At 39.7% G+C, this 9,413-nt stretch overlaps 1 protein-coding gene across 9 annotated transcripts in view; it reads left to right on the top strand.

Annotated features, from left to right (window-relative positions):
- The first annotated feature begins 2,542 nt into the window (after positions 1-2,542).
- Positions 2,543-9,413, top strand: part of sgip1a (SH3GL interacting endocytic adaptor 1a) — a 71,001-nt gene continuing 64,130 nt past the window's right edge. For 8 of the 9 annotated variants that reach the window (XM_020602758.1, XM_020602759.1, XM_020602757.1 and 5 more), the window contains exon 1: positions 2,543-2,685. The gene's annotated coding sequence lies outside the window, so the exon portion shown is untranslated. Of the gene's footprint in view, positions 2,686-4,395; positions 4,493-9,413 lie in introns of all 9 variants that reach the window. The other variant, XM_020602755.1, reaches the window with a different exon arrangement.

The raw sequence follows: 9,413 nt of genomic DNA, 5'->3' as shown, positions 1-9,413 counted from the left end.
GTGTGTGTGTCTGTTGATTAAGTGGTGTGTAGCTAAAAACATTCTCACAGACTTCTAGAACATGTCGTGACTTAAACATAAGAACATATTATGGCTAAGGCTACAGTTATACACGTCGTAATAATAATATTAAACACTCTGTCTGCTGACAGTCATCAACTTTTTTCTCTAGTTATCCTTGACCAGATGTACCCTGTAGAAACTCATAAGCATGCCTAGGCATTTAACAGTCTAACTAGACATCCTATCCTACACTAAACAATTCTAATACATAAAGTATCTATCCAATTTCTATCTGACTAAAAATACCTAACAAGACCAAAATATAACTTTTTGGTATAAACTCCACTCGCCTTGTTTGGAAGAAAAAGAAGGATGAGTACAATCCCAAGAACACCATCCCAACCGTGAAGCATGGGGGTGGAAACATTATGCTTTGGGGGTGCTTTTCTGCAAAGGGGACAGGATGACTGCACCGTATTGAGGAGAGGATGGATGGGGCCATGCATCGCAAGATTTTGGGCAACAACCTCCTTCCCTCAGTAAGAGCATTGAAGATGGGTCGTGGCTGGGTCTTCCAGCATGACAATGACCCCAAACACACAGCCAGGGCAACTAAGGAGTGAAAAAAGCATTTCAGGGTCGGGGAGTGGCTTAGCCAGTCTCCAGACCTGAACCAAATAGAAAATCTATGGAGGAAGCTGAAACTCCATGCTGCCCAGTAACAGTCCCAAAACCTGAAAGATCTGGAGAAGACCTGTATGAAGGAGTGGGCCAAAATCCCTGCTGCAGTGTGTGCAAACCTGGTCAAGAACTACAGGAAACGTCTGACCTCTGTAATTGTAAACAAAGGTTACTGACTCTGAGAGATGAGGCAGTCCAAGTAACTACAAAACAGTGCTGATTTATTTCATGAACACAGGTAAAAATTAACATTACACGCTCAGGCATCTTGCACCTCCAAACTGCTCGCAGGCAGATGTAAGATGAAAAGACCCTGAGCCCACCAGGCCTATACATTATATCCCTTCGGTTGGGCTAGCCCCATACTACACAGAAACGTCAACCGAGACGTCTCTGTTGCCAGCTTTGCAGCTGGCCATGACAGTGGTCAAAACATGTAGCATATCAATGTGTGTGTGTGTGTGTGTGTCTGCTGATTAAGTGGTGTGTAGCTAAAAACATTCTCACAGACTTCTAGTAACATGTCGTGACTTAAACATAAGAACATATTATGGCTAAGGCTACAGTTATACACGTCATAATAATAATATTAAACACCCTGTCTGCTGACAGTCATCAACTTTTTTTCTCTAGTTATCCTAGGTAAGCAGTGTTTCCTCAACAAATTAATCAGGGTGTATTCATATATGTGTGCATAAGTACATGTACCAGCCAGGAGATGTAGTAAACTGCAATTTTTCTCATAGTTTTTTTCTCATATGGTATCACAGGATACAAGTGCTCCCTGTCAATCATGTTGCCAAGGCAACTGTGCCAAAGTTGAATAATGAGACACATTCTCTAGACGTTTTCTGTTGGCTAACATCATCACAATTGCATGCAGGTAATGTGTCATAATACAGGTACAGATAAACTCTGACACACACACACACACTCATGTTGATAAAGATCATAATTGCAGGTGTAGTTTGCAACTGAATATAGAAATATTCTTACTTGCAACAGGTTATACTGTGGGGCCATAAAATGTGTCACAAATAAGGAACATTTACTAATGTACTGAACGGAAGCTGTTTTAGTGGTACAAGGGGGACCTACACACCTTTGGGCAGATAATTATGAGGTATTTTCTATAGGGGAAAACACACAAGTGCAATTAAACATGCACGAATTAGGTAGGCTACTGACCACAGTAGCGCACAATCGAATATCCTAAGCAGCATTCATAAAATACTGTGTGCATAATTTGCAAGACCTTTCCACACACTGGTAAAAGAAAGAGATCAGCACGTGTAACATGTAGCTGCACTTTGGGGCTGCACGGTCGGGTGTATGAATCGGCCCAATCTAAAACGCGACCGCTGAATAAGGAGAACCGCATCGTCCGTGAAAAAAAATGCCCTGGAGTTTTGGAATTTAAGATAGGTACCGCTAATGCTAACTAACACAACTTTTACGTTTGCATTAGTTGTTTCTGAAATAAAGTCTAAATACAAGATCCATAGGTAATTTGACAACACTTACTGTTTTTAGAAAACACTTCTATATTTGCAAAGCTGTCTATCCATTTGGACCAACAATATTACGATAAAGATTTTTTTCCAAAAGTCTTTCAAAACGAGATAAGTCCAGCTGACTCTTCGGTAATATTAGCCGACACCGGAAATGCTCTTTTGTTCTTAGAATGTTAGAAACATAAAAAGAAATAAATAAATAAATAAAACAGTTACATCAATATATGTAGAAAATCAGAAATAACGTTAAATAAGAGTACTATTTGATACGTTGACCTGAAAATAAAACATAAAAATTTTATTAATGCGTCATACAAAGCTAGCATAGAGAGATGTCACTTCCGGCGACCATCTTTGACTGAGACAACCCAAACAGTAGCAGCTTGGAAAGAACTTAAAGTTCTTGTTGCGCAGGGGACAGAGTATGATGTTATCAACAAAAGAGACTTAAAAAGAAGGAGAATCTATAAACGTCTTCAAGATAGTGGTAAGTGTTGTATTTATAATAGTTAATCGGGTCAAGTGTGCTGCATAAACATCAATGCAGCAGTTAAAAGCTAACGTTGCTTAACTACCCTAAAATGTAGCCTAGCAAGAGGTAGCCTAATGAGTTTAGTGTATAATTTTACCAACTTGTATTTTAATGCTATACTTGCGTTAAATTTATTAAAATGAAAAATTGTCAAGTCTGCTAATCAGCAGCTTTTGGTCATCCCAAAATCAAGGTCGAAAAATAGGGGTGATTGTGCTTTTAGTGTAGCTGCCCCAGTCATTATACTGATAATGGTATCAGCTAAAAGAATGTAACAGTTTCAGCAAGTAAGTTAGTGGGCTGCATTTGGCGAAATAATGTGTGCTTGGGCTTCTTTCAGAGGTAGACCACTCGACTTAACATTAAACACCATATAAGTCAGAAGTGAGAATTTACAAAACTGGAGGAGCACAGCAATATTAGGGCTAAAACATTAGTTGTGAGGGACCTTGCATTCACTCACAGTGGCTATGTCCTTTGTGGTTGATGATATCATAACTTGAAATTCATGATAGTAATAAAACACTGTGACATAAATTCAATTACAGTAAATGATGTATCTCCCCTAGAGCTTGCCTGTGTATTTCTGGATTTAAGCAATGTTACTGTAACCATGGAGACTGTGCAGAATGCATCCTAGAAATGAAACAGGCAACTGCCTGTTTTGGTAAAAAAATCATCCTTTATCATATTTTTCTTGAACTGAAAGAGGTGGTAACCGACAAGTCAGTGGTGTATGTAGGTCAACTGCCACTTCATCTGAGCTGCATGGACACATTACATTATTATTTAAAATCGTTCCAATCATGAATTCCATTGCTGGTTTATGATAAGTGTCTTTGTGAAGGTTACTGGAGTGCCTCTGGGGATACAAGCTGCTGTAACATCAGTTATGACTTTAGTCATCTGGGGCTTTGAAATTTTGGAACTCGTGCTAATACTAAAAACGTAATGCAGACAGTCTAGAAGCTAGTTAAAGTTTATTACACAATGATTCAGTCCAACATGTGAAAGCAAGGCCTGAAATACAGAGAAGTGAAGGGGACACAGAAGTGTGGCTTTTGTCATCTGAAATGGCTGAGTAATTATGTTTTGCCGTCATGAAACTCCACTTGATTTGTTCAGGTTGAATGGACAAGCTCACTGCACCATGAGGACTGACAAAACTGAAAATAATCACAATTTGTTTGATATATTAATATTCATTCATTCATTTTCTATGTGCCAATCCCAGCCAGCAATCAGGCGAAGGCAGGGTACACCCTGGACAGGTCGCCAGTCCATCGCAGATATATTAATATTCTGTTTGAGTAATTATGCTGAGTATGTTTTGTAACAGCTGTGCAGGTGGTGTTCAATCAAAATTTTAGGGACCAAACTGTGCACCATCAGCATGTGATGGTATTTGTGTGCAGTCAATGTACATAATAGTTTGGTGTTTTCTCCATTTCGTTAGTTAAACTGGACAGGTGGCCTACTGCATGTGTAAGAGTGGAAGTAGAATGGGTTCAAGTAGAGGTTAGTAATATGTGGGAAAAACTGTGTGGGAGAGAAGGGACTGTCAGGCTTGAGAGTTATGAGTGAGAAATAAGGTTTCAGGTTTGGTTGTTCTTTGGCCGGGAATTCAGCCTGGCAAAATTTCTCATCTCTATCTCCCTTGTTGAGGTGTAAAGACCCTCAAATGCTGTTGAGTTTCTGCCCATGAAGACAGTCCTGTCTCCCTATTTCACAGTGGACACAAAAATATTTAATGCAACTTAAAGTAAGTATTTCATATTTTAGTTTTTACAATATTTTAAACATTTTTTTCTACGAATACTGTAAAACATATCCAGCTTATTTTGCCCAGCTGTGGTGGGACAGACATGTTCAGCCCTGCTAAAGTCAGAGGGTGTACATAAATGGACTTTGCAGAATTTGTCATTTGTATGCATAAGCATTACTAGAAAAGGGCTGTGCAGATAAAGTAAATGAGCATCACTCAAGTAAACGTAATCAGCTTTTGTCAGTGACTTTCATCAAGGCATTAAGTATGATAGTTTTTGTGTGTAATTTCCCTGTGCCCAGAGTCTCTTGAGAATTTGTGAACAAACTGAACTAAATATAGAACTAAGAATGTATCCTCGATCGATTTGCATGGTTAAATACAGAAGGTGTTGTTGCTATTGGAGAAAGACTGAGTCATTCATGGGGTGTTTGCCATAGACTGTTCTTGAGACATGCCTCATGGAGGAGCTCAGTATTTCCTCAGTGCATCAGTCATTCAGACATCCTTGGGAAAATCAACCCACCAACCTTTTGGCCTGCCAAGCCATCAGTTGTGGTATATTTTATCTATCAAAGTTATAAGTGTAAGTATCTTATAAGACATAAGGAGTTTTCTAAATACAATAAATCACCATGCTCAAGTAGCCAGCTTGCCAGTTATGTGGTCAGTCAGTCAGTGTTTAAGGACAGTGATCCTTCAACCTGTTCACTAATTGTTTTTAATTTAAAGATAGTTGTGGTGTACTTGTACAATGGTTTCTAAGACCTATATAGCTACTAGTCAGAAAATCTAAATTTAGCTGTTCAGTATGATTGTGTTACGTGTGTGTGTGTGTGTGTTACAAATCACAAATGGACTGTGGTGCGAAAGAGTAGCTGGCTGAAAAGAGCTGAAGGAAAATGGAAGAACATCTTGGGACAAATTCCTTAATCAGATAATATCAAAATTAGAATTTTCATATAGAGATTGGTGTAATTTGGGAAAAAAATATCTATTTGCCACTGAAAAAATACATATATAGACATATATTAAAGGGGTTGGCAGTTCAGTTGTCTCTGTGAGCTTCACAGAGGCTGCTTATTTTAACATAGAATTTACCGGAAGTATGTCTGAAGGATTTGGGGGAGCTGTGTCTACGTGGGTGAGCAGAGACTTTTTGTGAGGCAAAGAGAAAAACATATACTTTATTATTCACCATCAGGAGTTGTTGTGATGCAAGTCAGCGATGAGTAAGAAAGAGCAAGGCATGCTTGCCTGTGTTTATTATAGAGGTGTGTGTTTTGGCGTGTATATATTATCTGCTGCTGCATCTGGCAAAGAGCAGTCAGCTCCATTATGGTGGGAAGGCCTTTGATGTGTCACCTCTTGTTGTGATGCAAGTCAGCGATGAGTAAGAAAGAGCAAGGCATGCTTGCCTGTGTTTATTATAGAGGTGTGTGTTTTGGCGTGTATATATTATCTGCTGCTGCATCTGGCAAAGAGCAGTCAGCTCCATTATGGTGGGAAGCCCTTTTATGTGTCTCCTCCAGTATTGTGTGTGTGTGTGTGTGTGTGTGTGTGTGTGTGTGCGCGCGTGCACCCTACATTCACACGCTCCCAAGTTGGCCTTCAGGAAACATCTTAATACAATTTAGTCCTTCATTGTGTATTTAAATTTTATTTAATACTTTTCACAGCTTTTTTTTAACTACTTTAATACAACTTTGCTGAATTTTAATAACCAAGGGTATTTGTTGCAAAAGATATTAATATAACTTTAACTGATCTTACTGATATACATGATCCATGCAGAAAACACTTTAAAAAGTGGCATTAAGTGTAAAATATGTAAGTGAGCTGTTGCTCAACAACATGAAAAGCACTATAAAAAGTAGGAATGTAATGGAAACTACCTCAAAGGTATGAAATGGGTGCCAGCAGTTCCTGTAGTTTAAGGTGAAGAAACATTTATGCCACAGAAATGCTACCATTGTCATGCATATAGTGTAGAACACACTAGTGCATCGTTACCCAGAAAATGTGATGATATGATAATCAGGGGGAATAATGTGTTCTCTGTTTCCAGACTTTTTAAAAACATTTTTTATTTATTTTAACTGATTTCAAGTTGACATTTTGTTTTTGTTTTTTGGACAAAGCAAGTACATTGAAGATGTCACCTTGGCCTCATAGAGTTTTTTTCATGGTGATTTTTGCACTAATGGCTTTTTTATTATTAAACTATTAATCACTTGAATAAAAAAAAAGAAAATAATCATTAGTTGCAACCCTGATTGGGCAGAACTTAGAGGTGTCAATCAGTAGTGGCAATGCCATTAGCTTTCCACTCCATTAGTGATCATCTTTCATTCCCCCTCTGACTCGGGAGGTGTGGTGAATCTGTGGGTTGTTTTTAGTCCTGCTGTACTTGAGTTCACAGCCTACAGTGACATAAGAGACTTGTAAACAGTTTGAGAACAGTTTATGATCCCATCACTATGATCGCTATTCGTGACCCTTACTATTATTGCAGCATTTACTTTGTACATCATGACTTTCAGTCTGCCTTATGACTTGTTATAGTATGTCAGAAGCAGGTTCATTACTCTTCCTACTGTCACTTAGAGAACACTTAAAAAAATCTACACCTATTTTAAGAAGCCTCATGAATTATGGGTCCAATATTAAATGCGTCATTGGAAGCCTATCCAGGCTCCTACCAGCACATCATAGCACACACACACACACACACATATAACCTATATTAGCAACATTCTTGTGGGTGTCCACTGTCCAGCCAAACTAGAGTGAGCCAGTGAGCAAGCGTAGGCAAGTTCCTTCTTTTTTTTCCAGCTCTTATTCAGCAGTGGGCTATGGGGTTTTTCCTGTGTGAATTGTATTTTAGACCACATTGTGTGATTTCTTTTTCCCACCTTAGCTTTAGGCAGAGGAGTCATTTAGCTCAGTGTCATCTTTGTATGGGGTTATTTACCAGTTAAACTGATCCAGACCTCCTAAATCAGATTAATATCTAGTCAAAGAAATTTCAGTTTGATTTGTGCAAGGAAACTTTTAGGCTGTATGGGATTCATGCCCGTGCTATTTCTGTTGTCTTTAAAATACTCATTTGAAACTCCCAGCAGTGAGTTCATCTGGCTCCATTCTGTCATCTCAGACTGGCTGTCCAAGCAAAGCCTCATACTCCTGGGAGTGACCTAATTTAAACTGCTTCACTGTTTATAGATATAAGATGATTATATAGCAAGTTTGGACTCTGTTTATTTGGGCTTGGGCCCTGTGTTGAAATGGTAATTGGTGTGAGTAAGAGGGACATATTGGACTGTTGTTGACATCCTGGAGACCATTAGGGAGACCACAGACCAGACCAGTATCAAAGGGATGAGTTCATCTTTTCCATCCCCTATTCTGTGGCCTAAGGGGATGACTGGGGTTTCAGAGGGGGCTTGTCACAGGGGTTGACTCTGGACTAGTTTTGGGGTATGAGAGTACTCCAGGTTGCTAATGTTTGTTATTAAACATGTGCTACTTGGCAGGGAGGCAGCACTATATAACTTCAAGTTCAAGTTGGTTTTCATTTTGTACTGATATGGAAACTTTTAACTGCATCTTTAACTAGTGGCTAGTCGGTCTGAATATCTTCTGAGATGACCAACTACAGTATATCACCTACAGCACTTGCTAGCAAGCTAAATAGCTAAGCACTGACTGGCTGATTCCCTCACCTCTTGCCTAAAATAAAACATGCAGCACTATTTGTCCCAGAGCACAGTGTCATACAGTTCCATTCAAAGCTATGAATCAAAAAATACCCTCAGTGTCAACAGACTAAACGGCTCAAATCCACCTTTGAGCTGGCATCATCAAGTAATTAGGAAGTAGGTGCCAATTACACAGACAGCCTTGTTGTTTGGTGTGTGTGTGTGTGTGTGTGTGTGTGTGTGTGTGTGTGCGCGCGCGCGCCCCACTGGGAAGGGCAGCAAGTGGGGAAATGACAGCGAACAGTGTGTCTGCCTGGCAGTACCAACAGGCAGAGTATCACAAGTGGCTGGATGGCACGTAGGCACTTGACATGGCACCCTGTCACCGCCATGCCTTATCACCCTGCATGCCTTCCCATGTTGCTGAATGGAATGTTGTTTTGGTCTGACTGCACTCACTGTTGCATAATCGGTGGGTGTTTGTACATTTAATGACTGCTGCCTAATCATCATCCCTCATCAGGGCACTTCAGGGGTGGGGAGAGATGGAGCAGTGTGAGGTATGCGGGGACGTTGCTTTAACAGTGTGCAGGAAATGGCACTAGGCCTTGGGACATGAGACGTGACAGTTGCAACATGAGCTTGGGGAAGTCCAAGTATAGAGATGACGTTTACTGGGAAGGGGTCATATCGGTGAAACTCCAGCTCTGTGTTGTTATCTATTTTGATAAACATATGCCTCTGCAATCCAGTTGGAACCATTGACTGTATAAAAGATGGGCAGGCTGACAGCTCCCAGAAGTGAAGTCACTGTGAGTTGAGTGGTCCCTGCAGACTGGTTGCACTACAGGCCATAAATCTTGCTCTTTCCATATAAAATTTTCCCAGAGATGATTTCTGTGGTTTTTGGCAGATATTATCACACTACTGTGTGTACTGTGTGTAAGTGTTGACATGTCATCCGTATTTATACACAGCCATTGGTTAGAACATAATGTTTTTCATCATAAATTCAGTATAATAATTTGTTCAAGTAAGACAAGTATTAAACTATGTACAGTGAAAGGTAAAACCATAAAAGAAAAGTATAAATGAATACATTGCATATCTGTTAGCTTACTGTGAGTGTCTTGATTTGATAGTAGGAGAAAAGTTGCCCATGCCTCACCCTGTTTCCTGGCTTGGTTTCACATCAGTGTATGGTCACGTGCCACTGA

The sequence above is a fragment of the Monopterus albus genome, unplaced genomic scaffold (assembly GCF_001952655.1).
Source record: "Monopterus albus unplaced genomic scaffold, M_albus_1.0 scaffold58.1, whole genome shotgun sequence".
NCBI lineage: Eukaryota > Metazoa > Chordata > Actinopteri > Synbranchiformes > Synbranchidae > Monopterus > Monopterus albus.
The sequence above is the reverse complement of the archived record's forward strand: the minus strand, read 5'-3'. Positions and strand labels throughout refer to the sequence as shown.